At 34.7% G+C, this 19576-nt stretch overlaps 1 protein-coding gene across 2 annotated transcripts in view; it reads left to right on the plus strand.

Moving 5' to 3' along the window:
- The first annotated feature begins 2344 nt into the window (after positions 1-2344).
- LOC138711707 (retinol-binding protein pinta-like) overlaps positions 2345-19576 on the plus strand; it is a 72979-nt gene continuing 55747 nt past the window's right edge. The window contains exon 1 of one of the 2 annotated variants that reach the window (XM_069842856.1): positions 2345-2410. The gene's annotated coding sequence lies outside the window, so the exon portion shown is untranslated. The remainder of the gene's footprint in view (positions 2411-19576) is intronic. The other variant, XM_069842855.1, reaches the window with a different exon arrangement.

The raw sequence follows: 19576 nt of genomic DNA on the forward strand, positions 1-19576 counted from the left end.
TCAGTTTTGCTAATAATTTGGAAATATCCCAAATGTCAACTATAGTCCAAATCGAATCGAATTTTGTAAAAATAGAAAATAAAAACCTTCAGTTTTGCTAATAATTTGTAAATATGCAAAAATATCAAATGTAGTCCAAATTGAAGAGTTACATTTTGAAAAATATACAATACAAATCTTCAATTTGGCTAATTATTTGGAAATACACGAAAATGTTAACTGTAGTCTAAATTGAAGAATCATATTTTGTAAAAATATATAATAAAAATCTTCAATTTTGCTAATAATTTGTCCACGTCTGTAATACACGACAAACCCATATTACACGAAAGACTTCACCACAGTCCATTCTTACTCTTGTATTCAATAGATGTAAGGAAGAGGTGGTGAGAGTGATCATGAAATGATAGAGAGAAACGTAAAGTGCCCCGAGAAAAACTTTATGCAACGTCTCCTTTGTCGCCACAAATTCCATCACGACCTGGCCGGGTATCGAACCCGTACCGCCTGAATGGAAGAACAGCGTGCTAGTTTTTGAGTCACGTACGCTGCTGCAAAACAAGGATAAACTAAACTACGAATAACTTTCAAAATAATTTCTTGTTCAACGAAAATGCAGTTCATGTTTTAATTACCTTTGCACAATCACCTGAACATAATTGAGAAAATACTTGATTTCGGAAGAAGGAGAAAGCAGAAGGTTTCCAAAAAAATAAACCTAACATTAATACAAAGAACTGTTATATAACATGAGTAAACGAAATAAAATAGTACTTTTGGTGGAGAACAATTTTATATATTTTCTTTATGCATTTATACTTACAAACAACTTACTTAAAAATGGCTTTTAAGGAGCCCGCAGGTTCATTGCCGCCGTCACATAAGCCCGTCATCGGTCCCTATCCTGTGCAAGATCAATCCAATCTCTATCATCATACCCCACCTCCCTCAAATCCATTTTAATATTATCCTCCCATCTACGTCTCGGCCTCCCTAAAGGTCTTTTTCCCTCCGGTCTCCCAACTAACACTCTATATGCATTTCTGGATTCGCACATACGTGCTGCCCATCTCAAACGTCTGGATTGAATGTTCCTAATTATGTCAGGTGAAGAATACAATGCGTGCAGTTCTGCGTTGCGTAACTTTCTCCATTCTCCTGTACCTTCATCCCTTTTAGCCCCAAACATTTTCCTAAGAATCTTATTCTCAAACATCCTTAATCTCTGCTCCTCTCTCAAAGTGAGAGTCCAAGTTTCACAACCATAAAGAACAACCGGTAATATAACTGTTTTATAAATTCTAACTTTCAGATTTTTTGACAGCAGACTAGATGACAAAAGCTTCTCAACCGGATAACAACAGGCATTTCCCATATTTATTCTGCGTTTAATTTCGTCCCGAGAGTCATTTATATTTGTTACTGTTGTTTCGAAATATTTAAATTTTTCCACCTTTTCGAAGAATAAATCTCCAATTTTTATATTTCCATTTCGTACAATATTCTGGTCACGAGACATAATCATATACTTTGTCTTTTCGGGATTTACTTCCAAACCTATCGCTTTACTTGCTTCAAGTAAAATTCCCGTGTTTTCCCTAATAGTTTGTGTATTTTCTCCTAACATATTCACTTCATCCTCATAGACCAGAAGCTGATGTAACCCGTTCAATTCCAAACCCTCTTTGTTTTCCTGGACTTTCCTAATGGCATACTCTAGAGCAAAGTTAAAAAGTAAAGGTGATAGTGCATCTCCTTGCTTTAGCCCGCAGTGAATTGGAAACGCATCTGACAGAAGCTTGCCTATATGGACTCTGCTGTACGTTTCATTCAGAGGCATTTTAATTAATCGAACTAGTTTTTTGGGAATACCAAATTCTATAAGAATATTATATAAAACTTCTCTCTTAACCGAGTCATATGCCTTTTTGAAATCTATGAATAACTGATGAACTGTACCCTTATACTTACTCCCATATTTCTCCAATATCTGTCGAATACATAAAATCTTATCAATAGTCATAGCATATTATATAGTAAAATAAAATAATATAAAACACAATATAATATAATATAATATAATATAATATAATATAATATAATGTAATATATAAAAGTTAATCTGTGTGCGTATGTATGCTAGGCTTAAATCGTTGGGTAACGCAGTACAGGCCGTACCTCTACTTTTTTTCCGCGGGGAAAACGTACCCCCACTTTCAAGCCCTTCACCGATTCGAGATATTGAGAAGATAACTGGTTTCAACGATTTACTGCCGAAAATTGGAACACACAACCGGTATTAATTTTTTCTCAGATCGTTTTGGCAACATTGCACCTACGTAATAGTTTGTTGCAGTTCAACATCGACACGCTTCAGATCGCCACGTTGACCTGTGGAAAGTTTTTTAAGGTAAGTACTCCAACTCTTCTTCCTAGCATTTAAACATTATGTATGTATGTATGTATGTATGCATGTATGTATGTATGTATGTATGTATGTATGTATGTATGTATGTATGTATGTATGTATGTATGTATGTATGTATGTATGTATGTATGTATGTATGTATGTATGTATGTATGTATGTATGTATGTATGTTGTATGTATGTATGTACGTACGTACGTACGTACATGCTTTGCCCGATATTTGCAAAAGTTTACAGATTTAACCTTCCAAATAAGAAGAAAGCATAGATTAAAACTTAGGAAATGGATACCAAAATATTGAATATATAAGAGTCCACTGCAAGAATGATGGATGTCACTTTCTTGTCGAAAATGAACCAAGACTGTCAATGCATACCTTAAGACATATAGAATGTGCAGGGACATCATTTTATTTTTACTTCAATTTTTATTGTATCTGAATTTTTGAATGTACTTCACTCCCACCCCCTCTACTAGTAAACTTCCAAAGGTTCTCCACACAGAACAGAGGACGCGTGTGCAGTACTGAGTTACTGAGTATAGTACGTTCCAGATATATGTTCGCATTTTCCAGTGACGAAAGAGATTTTAATATTGAATAATATTTTCGCACAGGTACTGTCCTCCGTTTGCCTACGACGCATCCCGGTTTCCCCCACCTGCTTCTGTTCGCCCCTCTGTAAAGTCTAGTAGCTGGGCTGTCTTAGCTCTTTTATGAAAACATTAATTTCTGTTAGGAATTGGACGTCTACGTAATATTACACAACTTTTTAAAATAACTTAAATAAAAGGGCCTCGTTAAGTAACTGTCACGTGATTTCCCCACCTTTCTACGACCCTACGACAAAGTCACTTGAACGGACAGTAGATAGCATGTCTGAGTAATTTTATCTTTTCGGATCGGGCAGAAGTGAAGACTGAATTTACAGTACGTAAGGTACTCTTTTATAGAGTAGGTACAGAATTATTTCAACATGAGTTACTAGTACGAAGGACGAAACTGGTAATTGGAATTAGGTACAATAGTCTATAGTGCGATAATATGCACAAAAGAACTAAAGCCTGTATCGAAATGAACGGCCACCATTTTCAAAAATTTGTTTAACTATCCATATTATGATTATTTTTCAATTTAACTTCATTCTCTATATTGTACGCTAATGTGCTGTAACAGTACAATATACACTGCATAATGAATACGTTCGCATGGATAACTCAGTTCGTGAGTAAAAACACTAAGTGTTAATACTGTACTGTATTTTGATTAAACAAAAACCTAATGAAAATTATCAAACTCAAAATCGCCATACTTCCTAGTTTACGTAAATGGATGAACTACTTTTCTTCCCTCCTATACCTAGTAGAGTGATGTGAATTTTACGCCAGTATCATCGAACTCCAGTCTTGGAAGGGGGAGCAAGCGGTGTTTCCGGTTGTAGACCTTAATCCACGGATATAGCCAGGTTAATATTAAAAATGTTAGTAAAATAAAATGATGTCCGTGTACATAGAGAGTTACATGGCATTAACACTGATAGTCAATGTCCAGTAATGATCGGAAAATCACAGTTAAGCTTTGAGCGCTAAGCATTTCAAACTTTCAATTGCTTCTCCTGCAAAATGTATTGCAAATGACATCCATCATTCTTGCAGTGGACTCTTCATATATGATAATAGAATGACCTAGTTTACAGCCAATTGTCTTTTATTTATATTATATTCAACATACTGTAGAGTTTCACGAGGCCGTGGAGAAAAATAAAACACAATTAAAAATAATATTGTTGTTCATTACGAAAGTTAAAATCTAGAAAATCCATTCAGTTAGTAGCAATAACATAGTCCAGAACCTTGCTTTGACTTTCTCGATACAGTTGTAGGCAGTGAAGTCTGTGATTTATCAACAGTAATTTCACTAGAGGTTTTGATGTATCTAGAGAAAATCAAATCTCGAGTGGGATTTAATTGACTATTACAGGATTAGAAGAAAGCATATAAAGATTATAAGTAACAAAGTACTCCAATACAATAAAATATTAATTGACTTACGAAAATAAACCTGTCTTCAAATGTATTATTGCACCATTACGCTAGATGGCAGTTGTGCCAACTATGGAATCTTCATTGAAGTCTGTAGACGGTTACTAGTCAAGAAGTCACTACATCTCGCCAAAATGTAAAAAAATTGTACAAAATTGTAAAAATTGTAGAAAATACTAAATTGTAAAACTATAAAAATTTGTAAAAATTGTAATTGTAATATTGTAAAATGTTGACATGTTCCACATCTTAAAGCTTCATTGCTCATGTAAAATCTATGCAATAAAATAAATGAATGAATGAATGAATGAATGAATGAATGAATGAATGAATGAATGAATGAATGAATGAATGAATGAATGAATGAATGAATGAATGAATGAATGAATGAATGAATGAATGAGTTGATTCAGTTTCATTTTTATTAAGACAGTTGCATTCTACTTCAATTATCCGAATCCCAGTAATCAACGTCACTTGACAGATGATTTTCAATAAATCGTAATATTAAACAATCTCTGATACGTGACTATCCATAATATCATATAGCAGAAGTATAATTTATATACACAAGTGTTAGAAAAGTTTTAATTAACGACGACGACATAAAAAATAAACATGAATAATTTTAAAAGGAATAATTATTGAATGTACAATTTTCAAATTTGAATGTGGTTGGTGGTTCAATTTATATTATATTGGACGTGTGCGTAATAGAAGTGGAACTCGTTGATTTAGGCCTACATGGTGTATTCAACTTATTCAGGATTTCAGAATGAATAATTTCAAAAGGAATTATTTTAAAAGTACAATTTTCAAATTTGAATGTGGTTGGTGGTTCAATTGATGTTATATTGGACGTGTGCGTAATAGAAGTGGAACTCGTTGATTTAGGCCTACATGGTGTATTCAACCTATTCAGGATTTCCGAATGGTGCTCTTAATTTATTTGTAAATCGGATTTCAGAAGATGCATAGGTATGATCAGTGATTTTTATTAATTCTTGTTCTTGAATGCCAATGCGAGTCATATTTGAAAATGCTGTGTATCGACTGGAGTGGTTTGTAATTTTATATATATATATATATATATATTTATTGACGTCCAGACCAGCGCAGTTTCAAATGTTGGCAAACAAAGAAACAAATGCTAGGGACGCGATAAAATTAAACAAATGCTAGGGACGCGATAAAATTGTGCGATAAGCAGCCATGATTGGTTAAAATACGTCCTTTCGTACCGTTTTAGTGGTCAAAAGTAGTATGACGTAGTAAGAGTGTGATGGTCCAAGTAAATTCTTCAAATCACATGGAATGTCACCGCGTACTTAATACTGAATCACCAATAATGCTATTGCGAAATGCTTACCCACCAAAATTATGCAATGGAACAAGAGTTGGTTGAAATAACTCGTGCAAAAGTAATAAGTAAAGGCAACCCCATGACAGGCCAGGTGGCCCAGAAGTTAAGGCTCCCAGCTTTACAGACAATCGGTATGTTAAGGCAGTAGGGGTGTCAATCCTACGTTCCTGTCGCCTTCACCCCCAAGGAAATGTCCCTGGTACTAATTTCTGTTAGAGGATGAGTAGATTCCAGGGCTATAATGCGGCTGGAAGGATTAGACCAATAGAAAAATCCATGACTTCATCCGGTATCGAACCGGCGACCTTCCGGTTTCGTAGCGTTACGACTTAACGGCGACGCTACCGCGTCCCCTGAACGTAATAGAAGAGACAATATTATTTGGTAAAACGATAGATGTTTTTATCTCACGCATTTGTATGATACAAAATTGTATAGATTTTATTAATCAGTTAATCTTTTAGTGCTTTGATTTTATTGTATTTGTAAATTTTATATTAATTGTAATTATAATTGTAATTGTACAGGGACATCATTTTATTTTTACTTCAATTTTTATTGTACCTGAGTTTATGAATGTACTTCACTCCCACCCCTTCTACTAATGAAGTTCAACTGTCCTCCATACAGATCCAAGACCGCATATACAGCCATAGTAGCCTTACGGTCATGGTAAACAGTACGTTCCAAAAATATGTTCGCGTTTTCCAGTGACTAAAGAACTTTCAATATTGCACCATTTTCCATTTGCCTACGTCGCATCCCGGTCCCCCCACTTGCTTCTATTCGCCTCTCTGTAAATGCTAGTGGCTGGGCTGTCTTAGCTCTTTCCTGAGAACATTAATTTCTGTTAGGAATTGGACGTCTACGTAATATTATACAACTGTTTAAAGTAACTTAAATGACAGGGCCTCGTTAAGTAATTAACTGTCACGTGATTTCCTCCCTTTCTACGACGCTGCGATGTAACCACTTGGACGGACAGTAGATAGCATGTCTGAGTAATTTTGTCTTTTCGGATCGGGCAGAAGTGAAGATTGAATTTATAGTACGTAAGGTCTCTTTTATAGAGTAGGTACAGAATTATTTCAACATGAGTTACTGATACGAAGTACGAACCTGGTAATTGGAATTACGTACAATAGTCTATAATGCAATAATATGCACATTAGAACTGAAGCCTGTATAGAAATGAACGGCCACCATTTTAAAAAATGTGTTTAAATATCTACATATGATTATTTTTCAATTTAACTTCATTCTCTATAGTGTACGCTAATGTGCTGTAGACAGTATAATATACACTGCATAATGAATACTTTCACATGGATAGTTCAGTTTGTGAGTAAAAACACTCATTGTTAATACTGTACTGTATTTTGATTAATCAAAAACCTCATGAAAATTATCAAACTCAAAATCGTGATATTTCCTAGTTTACGTAAATGGATGAACTACTTTTCTTCCCTCCTATACCTAGTAAAGTGATTTGTTTATATATTACGCCAGTATCATCGAACTCCAGTCGTGGAAGGGGTAGCAAACGGCGTGGATCCATAGATATAGCCAAGTTAATATTAAAAATGTTAGTAAAAATAAAATAATGTCCCTGTATTTTTAATATTGTAGTTGTAATCCCCTGGTAGAAGGGAAGAGAAGGCCTGATGGCCTTATCTCTACCAGATTAAATAAATAATAATAATAAATAATATAAATAACATTTCGATTTTAAGCATCTGTAATTTCCAGTGCAACTAGCATTCGTAATGACCATATTAAAATAAAGCTCAAGGATAGTCGTTCAAACCTGCTGATATTAGCTAAGATACTGTGTATTTTTTACATTGTGAACTACGTACCTACTTCTCGAGTGGGCACACCTAAATATTTGTATACGTAGGCTATTTGTATAAAATAAGGGAAAACAAAGAATTGTACGCATATGAAAAATTAATTCAGTAATACTTTTGCCATTTTCTAATGTAGTACGTGAATGTATGTATGTACATAAGCCCACTGAAAATAACTTTGTATTAATTCTTAAATATATGTCTCTCAAAATATTGTTGTTCATGTCCGATTATGTGTTATTACGAAATTCCATCAGTACAATCATGTCGCCAATGTAGTATTTATTTTAAGCCTACTGAAAAGATTAATATGTTAATTTTTAAAATAAGTGTCTCTGAAAATATTACGTCCAAAAATTATTTATTGTGAGATTATACAGTATACAGTATATAAAATATGAATGATATAATGATTCTGTATTTGAAAGATGTCATTTTAAGTCATATTTAAGAAACCGGATATGATATACACTGACGTACATCGGCCAAGGAGTGCAAAATCCTTCAATATAATGTATTATATAAATATTTTATTATTTTCATATTGATTCTTTGGTACGGTCGATTAAGAGGTAGGCTAAATTTAATTCACCACGACACCCCAAGGGGTTCAAACTGGGAAAAAGAGAATTTCCTATTTCTCATTCAGGAGTGGGCTAGTTTATCTTGCATTGTATTCATTTCTAACTTACTAGCAATAAAAATAAATAAATAAATAAATAAATAAATAAATAAATAAATAAATAAATAAATAAATATCGTCAAATGTCTTTAAACGCCAAACGAAAGCAGACATAGGCAGGAAATTACATGAAATGAGCTGTTCAGAGCAGAAGTGGTGTTAAGTCAAAATTGGGTAATGAGGTTTGAAGTAAAAATTCTGTAAAATACAGCGCAAAGTAGCAATTAATATGTCCTTTGTTCTATTCATTGACTACTAATAGTTTAAATGAATTGAATATTAATTGCTACTTTGCGCTGTATTTTACAGAATGTTTACTTTAAGCCTCATTACCCATTTTTGACTTAGATCATTTCTGCTCTGAACGGCTCAAATGTATGTCAGCACAACTTTAGATCAATGTAGAACATTGGCTCAATGCAAAATTGTCGTAGAAAGAACGAAGAGTATGGTTTAGTTTAGCTAAATTTAGGTAAACTTAAGAATGTGAGGTACATGACATTTTTCTTTTCCGTGCCTGACCTTTAACTTCTTTAAACTGAATTAACCCTGGCAGACGTTTTGGTTAAGAAGGTCATTAATTCATGTAAGTAACGTTTTGGTTTTCTACATTGAGTTTTCGAGATCTTCTTAAGTCAAGAAGCGAAAAGGAAAATCCGGGCAACGTCGGGTGCTTTCAGCTAGTAACATGCATACATACATACATACATGCATACATACACACATACACACATACATACATGAATACGTGTTCTGCCTAAGGGCAGGTCTTTCACTGCAAACCCAGCATTCTCCAATCTTTCCTATTTTCTACCTTCCTCTTAGTCTTCGCATATGATCCATATATCTAAATGTCGTCTATTATCTGATATCTTCTTCTGCCCCGAACTCTTCTCCCGTTTACCATTCCTTCTAGTGCATCCTTCAGAAGGCAGTTTCTTCTCAGTCAGTGACCCAACCAATTCCTTTTTCTCTTCCTGATCAGTTTCAACATCATTCTTTCGTCACCTACTCTTTCCAACACAGCTTCATTTCTTATTCTGTCTTTCACTTCACACGCTCTATTCTTCTCCATATCCACATTTCAAATGCTTCTATTCACTTCTCTTTGTTTCGTCGTAATGTCCATGTTTCTGCCCATACAATGCCACACTCCACACAAAGCACTTCAGTAGTCTCTTCCTTAGATAGTTTTTCAGAGGTCCGCAGAAAATACTCCTATATCTATTAAGAGCTTCCTTTGCCATTGTTCTCCTTTTGCTTTCTGGCAGCAGGTCACATAATAATATAATATAATATAATAAAGGAACATCATTTTATCTTTACTTCAATTTTTATTGTACCTGAGTTTTTTAATGTACTTCACCCCACCCCTTCTAGTAGTAAACGTCCACACGTCCTCCACACAGAACCAAGACCGCATTTGCAGTCAAATTCGCCTTACGGTCACAGCAAACAGTACTGAGTTAGTGAGTATAGTACGTTCCAGAAATATGTTCGCGTTTTTCAGTGACGAAAGAGCTTTCAATATTGAATCACATTACAATAATAGGCACAGTACAGAAGCAGTTTAATAACGTACTAATGTTTGCAGTGGAGTTGTGCAGTTTAATGAGCGGTTTTCAACGTGACAGAAGTTAAATCCTCCAATCACAAGAAGTTGAATGCAATACCTCAAGATTCTTCTCATCCATCATTAGTTGCGGATTTATTGTGAGTTGACTGTATCAATAGTGCAATAGATCTACATGCCTGCTGCACTCAACTTGAAATCAGTGTTTAGTATGAACTTCCTAAGACTGGTCATGACTGAGTCACCAACTAGGCATAGTGCTCTAAAAATTATCTGTTTCATGCTTGTTAAAACTCATTTCAATTCGAATGTATATAGATTATACCTCAGTTCATAATCCAAACTTGTATGTTGATCAACTTTTAATCTGCAAACCAATGAGAATATAACGCATGCACAGAAAAGAGTGAACAAAAAACAGAACTCACAATATAATAGTTAGAGTCGGGCAGACTGCCTCATATTATCGCCCGTTCTCGGTTGCGTAATCACCGCAGTCTCGCCCAGTGCGCGAGTACCTAACGTAGCCAAATGACTCATTGATAGAGAACACGAGATTCTCTTGCTCCCGAGATTACCGATACTAGATCACTCCCGACAGTCTCGGACGTCTATGCGGGACTGTTGTACTGATAAGCAAGCAATATCGCTCGGGCCGTGCTCCTATAGGAAGCATTGGCTTATGCATTTCCCGGTTCTTTAAATATATATCATGTCGTAGCTCCTATAATACTTAATCAATCGCGCTGTAATTTTTTGGATTGATAGCTCAATGTCTAAGGAAAACATAGGAAAAAAATCGAACTGAAAATATTTTTTGGAAAGTGAGAAAAAAAATATTAACTTCGATGGAGATTGATGTGTTCAGAATAGACATTTGCAACTTCACCTTTCACCTTTGAAAACTTTTTTGTTTTTCACGTTAGATGGGGGGTCAAAGCGAGAGAAATGTTGAGAAAGGATGGAAATTACTTTTAAAAGTGATGGCCACTCAAAATTTTTACTGGTTCTCGAATAACTGCGAGTTAACCTGTTAGCGCAGGACTCATGACTCAAACATTTGTTCCGTAAAATTTGTACGGAACCTTTCAACGCATGAAAACTCGTTATTGGACGGATAGTATTAATTGATATTTTAATAAAGATAGTTGAAAATGAGGCTATATAGTCCAAGATGGTTTACACTTTATAGTAATTAGGCTATCTTTTATAGCAACTAAATAAAAAAATTGTTTGTAACACAATGATATGAAACATGAAAATATTAAAAGCTGGTTCACAATAAACCGAGAACGAAAACGGCAACGAGAACTAGAACGGAAATATTTTTAAAATAAATGTATTTAAAGGTAAGTATTCACAATTAACTATTCTGAATGCTCACATTTAATACTGTACATTTATTTTAACATTATTTCCGTTCTCGTTTCCGTTCCCGGTTTATTCTGAACCAGCCTATACTATAGAAAACTACACTTTCTATTGGTGTGCACGTTATAAATTATTGTTACAGAACAATCATTATCGTATTCTAGCCATGTTACAATATAAAATTATATAGGCCTATATGATTTACAATAATTATCCTATGTTATAGGAACGAGAATAACAAATTAAGAATTAATCAGATTTCTAATACTTGTACCTAATGATAACTTACAAGACAGTAATAAATAATAACCATCATAATAATGCTGATAATCATAATCTTAATCATCCTAATGATTACGATAATGATGATGATAACAGTAATACTACTAATAATAATGATATAATGATAATAATAATAATAATAATAATAATAATAATAATAATAATAATAATAATAATCGCTGTAGAGTAAACGGTTAGCACACCTGACTGTGAAACGATCGGCTTCCGGCTCGAATCTTGGTTGGGACAAGTTAAGACTGGTTCACAATAAACCGAGAACGGAAACGACAACGATAACGGAAATATTGTTAAAATAAGTACATTTGAATGTGAGCATTCACAATTAACTTTCACGTTCCCGTTAATCTTCTCGTTAATTGTGAATGTTCACATTTAAATACATTTATTTTAACACTAGCTGTACCCGTGCGCTCCGCTGCACTTATTAGAAATAAATATAAAGTAATTACATAATTAAAATAGAACATTGGGTCCAGGGAACACTCGTGTTTGATAGAAGAATAAATCGTTTAATATGTTACTTAATTTAAATTGTATTTAAATAATTAAAATGCTATCATTTTGATCCAGAGACCACTCATTTGGTGCAAATATAACTCGTTTAACATTTTTCTAAATTAGTCTTGAATGCATCCTTTAATAAATCACTCCAAATTAATAGAGTTGATTGTGTAAAAATGTAAAAATTCACGATCTTCTATGCACTACTGCCATAGAACGAATAAATTTGTTTTTCTTCCTACTAAAAAATTTAATAGTTTGCACATAGCAGTTACGGAACAACGACGCTACAATCTGAGGCGGCGGTGGAAATGTATTGTATTGTTATTTTAAAACTCTTTTATATCCTTAAATATCAGAGCTATCAAAATTTTGCCTGGAATAAAACTTATCGAAAATCATTTTTGAAGAACCTTCCGTTATGTAACATTTTTCACAAAAATCAATAATAAGCGAGATATTTTGGTTTATTTAATTCAGGCCCCCTTATAACCGCCCTTTTAAATAAAGTATTTTGAATGCTACATAGCCTAAAATCTAAGTTACAACGAACTTAATTTATATTCAAATTTTCACTGAAATCCGTTCAGCCATTATCGCCTGAAAAGGTAACTAACATCCAGACAGACAGACAGACAGACTTAAATATCAGTCCTATCAAAATTTTGCCTGGAATAAAACTTATCGGAAATCATTTTTAAAGAAATTTTTGTTATGTAACATTTTTCACAAAAATCAATAATAAGCGACATATTTCGGTTTATTTACTTCAGGCCCCCTTATAACCCCCCCTTTTAAATAAAGTATTTTGAATGCCATATAGCCTAAAATCTAAGTTACAACGAAGTTAATTTATGTTCCAATTTTCATCGAAATCCGTTCAGCCATTATCGCGTGAAAAGGTAACAAACATCCAGACAGACAGACAGACAGACAGACAGACAGACATACAAACAAAAATTTCAAAAAAGCGATTTTCGGTTTCAGGATAATTAATTAATTATATATGTTAGGACCAATTATTTTTGGAAAAGCGAAAATTACCAGAAAAATTTCGCTTACAGATTTATTATTATTATAGATTATTTCTCGTTGTCGTTTCCGTTCCCGGTTTATTGTGAACCAGCCTTTACCTGGCTGAGGTTTCTCGCCTCAACCCACTGAGAGCAAATTCTGGGTAACTTTCGGCGCTGGACCCTGGACTCATTTCGCTGGCATTATCATCTCATTCAGACGCTAGATAGCTATAGCAGTTGATAAAGCGTCGTAAAGTAACTAATTTAATAATAATAATAATAATAATAATAATAATAACCCTCTTTTATTCTTGTTGTTATGATAAAGCAAATATAAATGACACTCAGGAGGAAACGCAGAATAAATATGGGAGGAAATGCCTGTTATTATTCGGTTGAGAAGCTTTTGTCACCCAGCCTGCTCTCAAAAAACTTGAAAGTTAGAATTTATAAAACAGTTACATTACCGGTTGTTCTGTATGGTGGTGAAATTTGGACTCTCACTTTGAGGAACAGAGGTTAAGGGTGTTCGAGAATAAGATTCTTAGGAAGATATTTGGGGCTAAGAGGGATGGAGAATGGAGGAAGTTGCACAACGCAGAACTGCACGCATTGTACTACACCTGACATAATTAGGAATATTAAATTCAGAGGTTTGAAATGGGCAGAACATCTAGCATGTATGGGCGAATCCAGAAATGGATATAGAGTGTTAGTTGGATGGCCGGAGGGAAAGGACGTTTGGAGAGGCAGAGACGTAGATGGGAAGATAATATAAAAATGGATATGATGGTAGAGACTGAATTAATCTTGCTCAGGTTAGAGACCGATGGGGGGCTTATGTGAGAGCGGCAATGAACCTCCGGGTTCCTTAAAATGCATTTGTAAGTAATTATGATCAATTTGTGAAAGGATCTACTCTATTTCGTAATTCTGTCCTTCCTCTTGCAAAAGTGTTTCCATTTCACATGCAGCATTTTATCAGTTGGGAAACAAAAATATCTTTTGCCAGAGTCTTTGGTCCTTTATAATATAAATAAGTATTAATTATTTTATTTCGTCCTTACACAGCACAATAATTACCCATGCTGATGAAGATGCCGTTGCATAACAACGAAACATCCAGATGTGAACGCGCAATATAATAATACAGTCGTGTGTTATCCATTACTATAGCGTATACAAAACACTATCGAATGATTAAATATGCAATGTCAACGAAATGCTGATAGCGAGAAAGTATATCATAGCTCCAACCATAACGTGTTATTGTTTTAGACTAGCTTAGGATTAGGTAACGACTGAAAGTGCTGCATTATTTTGCTTCTCCAGAAAGGCAATAAGTAGTTCATTAAAATAGTGTGACTTCTGTAAGAATGTCGACAATCATAATGTGCTGTATTATTGCATACCACACTGCTGTGCCTTCTTAAATTACTTTATGAACATTAATATTTCAGAAAGAGTCACGAATTTCAGTGATGAGCGGCAATTAAGCCGGCAGTCAGTGTACGCATTTCGTAACGATAAGTCGGCCGTGCGATAACAGGCCGGGACCCGGTATTCCTCGTTCCCGAGAGTGCCAATCTCGAGATTACGATTCTCGGAACTGGCGTTATCGGCCAGCCAGTCTCGCCTACGAGACGAGCGGGAGTAAGAGGCTGTTTGCCCGACTCTAATAATAGTATCAATCAGCACGACGTTCTCTCGACATGTAGGCCCTAAACAACAGTGTTGCCAAATTGTCAGAATACATTAAAATGTAATTTTCACCAGACGGTTTAAAAGCGTCTAATTTTTATTATAATTTTATTTAAATTTGTGTACTTAACATTTTTATCTTTTATTGATCTTTGAAAACTCGGGCCCTATAAAGCGTGGAGCCCTACGGAAATATGTTACATTTTCTATTAGTGTTAATCCGTCACTGGCATTACCCTGTAACTACTGCTGTGAACAGTATGATTTAGAAATTACAAATGGAAAGTAATAAGTTAGGAATACTGCGATCTCAATATCTGATATAAAACCGGCTTGTTTTTTTAGAACTTTGTCCCCAAATCCATGCCGAAAGCAGTGCAAAGAACTGGTTTAATTTACCAGAATGGACGTACTTCACTCTTACACTAGACGGTTGGTTCAGCGCAGACGAACCTGTTCCTTTTTGTTACAAAAACTCGATATAAAGATACTGAAGGTCTGCTGGGCGGTGTAATCGCGCAAAGAAAGTGAAAGTATTCGGATATACAAAACCTTCGAAATGACAAATGAAAGAGAAAGTCGACACAATGGCTACAATCCCCAGCTGACAGCTCACGTGTTCATCACAAGAGCGTTCAACTCCAAGTAGACGGCAGTTGTCAAAAGTGTGTCAATGGGCCTACGTTACTAGGTTACGTCTCCATTCCAAAATTGTTCGTTACATTATATAACTGCAATGCTATTAGAAGCAAATCTAGCACGCGACCTGACGGGTGAAAAATGAAAGTCACGGAGATACACATTTTCAATGCACGTTTTCAATTCAGACCCTTTATTATGTCGTGATTGATTGACGCTTTGCAATTTTAGTTTCTTCAAGTGATACTGACCACAGCAAATTAATCATTTAATACGTATCCAAACCAGAAGATAAGAAATGTGCTTCCTTATTGACCAGGGTTCCTCGACTTATGGATCGCGACGCAAACGTGAATCACAGTACAGTGACTTTAGGACAGACATGTCAAAACCCTGCACATTGTGCAGGTCTCTGTGCGATGTGCACTTTCTATTCCCCTACTTGGAGGGAGTGAATCGCCTTGGAGGGGGACGCGACAGGGCTGTACAGACCTGCAGCAGCTTTTGTTTCAGTAACACAGTTTCAGTACGAGTGCTGGTTTGGTTGTCTGTGAATGAGTTATGATAAATAAAGTGAGGAGTTCACAGATAACGGAGAAAATAAATTACGAATCATATAACATAATTGTTATAATGTTTTCCTTAGCCAACAATAATTATTTTAAAATGAATGGCTTTCATCAGCCCATGTCGAGGTAATAGTATTGTGACAGTTTAGATCAGATTAGTAAAGTTAATCAGTACTCTCACGGCAAAACGAACTTAACAATGAAGTTGTTTTGGAGTCTGTACTAACACAACCATCATACATTAGACGACTTACGACTTTCATTTCATAAGCTGGTAAGTGATGAGATTATAGTGAGGAATACACGTAAGGCTCATGAGGTTGTAAGGAGAGAAGAAAATAACTATTTGCAAGGCAGAAAATTGTTTTGGAAAAAATATATAATGGCAAATTTTCCATCTCACGTCACTATATTATGCTAATATACTTACATTAATAAATCTTTAAACCTGACACAACTAGAATATCGTCCCTTCACAGCTTGTGAACTACACTTTTAATTTCTTTCAGTAACGCTTCCAACTTGTCGATAATTGCTCTCAACGTTTTCTAAATAAACTATATGCGAATTTAAATCCTAAGCTTAATTTATATCAATTATTAATATTAATGTTAATTTAGATTGATATACAGAAAGGAAATTATTTCAGTGTAAAAATTTCACAATGTCCTTCTGCATGTAATTAATTGGGAGTATACAGTAGAACTTGGTTATAACGACATCCAAGGGACCCTAAAAATTATGTTGTTATAAACGAGTGTCGTAGTAACCGAGATTCACATTATCAGTCTAGTGAGGTGGAAAATGAAAAATAACAAACTTAATTATACTTATTTCAGATTTATGTATTGACTTTTAAGTCTACATTGAACATAATAAAATACACGTAGTCTTACAATTATAAATACAGTATTCTGTATTAAAACAGTTTGTTCAGTACTCACCAAACTACTTTACTTAGAAGTGAAGTAATCTGTTGTCTTCTACTTGCCCAATAGACACTTTCTAGGGCTAAATTACGTTCTATGTTCATAATTTCAGTTGCAATTTCACTGCTCCCTCCCCTAGCTTCATAGAACATGTTCATAACTCTAATGACTTCTAAAGCGTCACTCACTTCTTTTAGTTGACATTCTGCGTTAAAATGCGTGCACTTAGTGAAAACTTCCTGCCGAAACTGATCTAATACAGCATGAATTCGGGCAGGTTACAATGGGGTGGGGAATCTGCCTGCATTACAGAGGTCTATGACAGAAGGAGACTGTAAAGAATTTGTCAGGGTCAGATATCAACAAAATATTTATTATAATACTTTGGTTCTTAGAAAATCGTATTCCAAACTGAGGTTGAAAACGACGTTATATGCGAGGTAGACGCATATGCGTTCGTCGTATTAAGCATGGTAGGACAGCAATATGTCTTATGGGGAATTAGTTGGGACCACAGAATATTTGACGTTATAGGCGAGATGTCGCACAAAATGAGGTCGCTATAACCAAGATCTACTGTATTTTCTTCAACATTTTTGTACCAATAATCCCAATAAATAATAATGCTTGACGAACAATGAAAGAGTAGGGTCTATTACTTTAAAATAATTAGTACCTACTACGTAAAATTAAATAATTGATGGTTTTTGTTGTTTCGAAATTACTGCGATATTCTTTTTCTTCAAATACTATATAAAAATCATATTAATAAATTATGCTTTACAAACCACTACTTTGTGAAGTATAACTGAGTAAGCCTAAAGTTTCTTGCATCACAATTGTCAAATATAGATACTGATAATAACCGTGTTTTTTTCCTTCTGCTATGTGTGTTTATAATGTCCAAAAGCCTATTTAATCCAACCCTAGAAGCGCAGAATAGATTATTGTACACCCCTCCAGCTAAGAACGGGTAAGAGCAACGCTTGAATGGTGCAGTCTGCACAGACCGGCGATCCGCGCACATAACTGCACATTTGGAGTCTGATTTCTGACATGCCTGCTTTAGGAATAGGTCGCCGTAACTTCTCAAAGAAAAAAATAATAAACTAAAAATGATACTTAAGTTCTATAAGGTGTTGCAAAGAAAGAAAAAAAAAAAAAAGGTGAGTGAATTGAACGATGTATGTGTAACTCACGTTTCTTTCCGTGTGTTGTCATGGTTGCATGACTAATTGACGGCATGCAGTATGTAGTGAACAAATGACAGACGCTATCTGGAGCATGTAGCTATGTAAGGATGGCCGGACAAAAGTTTTGGATTTGCTCTGGTTACTTTCGGTTAACTTTTTATTTCATACAAGACCGTGATTTAATTTAAAATTATAAACATTTTAAGAGATACATTCTTACGAATAATAATGAAAATACCGTAGTTTCCACAGTTTCAAGAGCACTGAAAAAAATGTGAACAATTGAACAGTCCACTGCAAGAATGATGGATGTCATTTGGAATACATTTTGCAGGAGACGCAATTGAAACTTTGAAATGTTTAGCGCTCAGAGCTTAACTGTGATTTTCCGATCATTACTGGACAATGACTATCAGTGTTAATACCATATAACTCTGTATGTACATTCTATATGTCTTAAGTTATGCATTGACAAGAAAGTGACATCCATCATCCTTGCAATGGACTCTTCAATTGTTTACAGTTGATATTCTGGTTAATACAAAGTTTGATTTTAAATTATTATTGACTATTTTTTATCATACACTATGCTATTGGGCCTACTCATGATATTATATGATTGGGGTAATGATTACACTTTAAAATATTACTTATTGGACAATATTACAACTTTTTAGAACAATAAAATTTCTACAATATGTTTCGTCCATTTCATTCATTGTATTCCATAGATCTTACATGAGTATTGTAAATTTTAGATGTGAACAAGTCAAAAGTTATACAAAAATAGGCTATACAATACCTAGCGAGTAAATTATTTAAATTTAGAAGCATAAACAATTCAGTTGAGTAGAAGGTATGAGTAGCCACAAATGTTATTAATCCTGTTTTGATGAAATTCTTTCTTGGCTCTTGAAAGCTTTAAGGCAATTAGATAGTGACTTGAAACTGTAATACATGAATAATGAATTTCGTTTTTTTTTAACAGTTTAGACCATTCATTCATTCATTCATGGTGTTCTGCCCAAGGAAAGGTCTTTCACTGCTAACCCAGCATTTTCCAGTCTTTGCTATTTTCTGCCTTCCTCTTTGTTTCCTCAGACGAAATTAAGATATATGGATCTTATATCATCTGATATCTTCTTCTGCCCCGAACTCTTCTCCCGTTCACCATTCCTTCCAGTGCATCCTTTAGTAGGCAGTTTCTTCTCAACCAGTGACCTAGCCAATTCCTTTTCCTCTTTCTTACCAGTTTCAACATCATTCTTTCTTCGCACACTCTTTTCAACACAGCTTCGTTTCTTATTCTGTCTGTCCATTTCACACGCTCCATTCTCCTCCATATCCACATTTCAAATGCTTCTATTCGCTTCTCTTCACTTCGTCGTAATATCCATGTTTCTGCCCCATACAATGC

Source organism: Periplaneta americana, chromosome 13 (genome assembly GCF_040183065.1).
Source record: "Periplaneta americana isolate PAMFEO1 chromosome 13, P.americana_PAMFEO1_priV1, whole genome shotgun sequence".
Taxonomy (NCBI): domain Eukaryota; kingdom Metazoa; phylum Arthropoda; class Insecta; order Blattodea; family Blattidae; genus Periplaneta; species Periplaneta americana.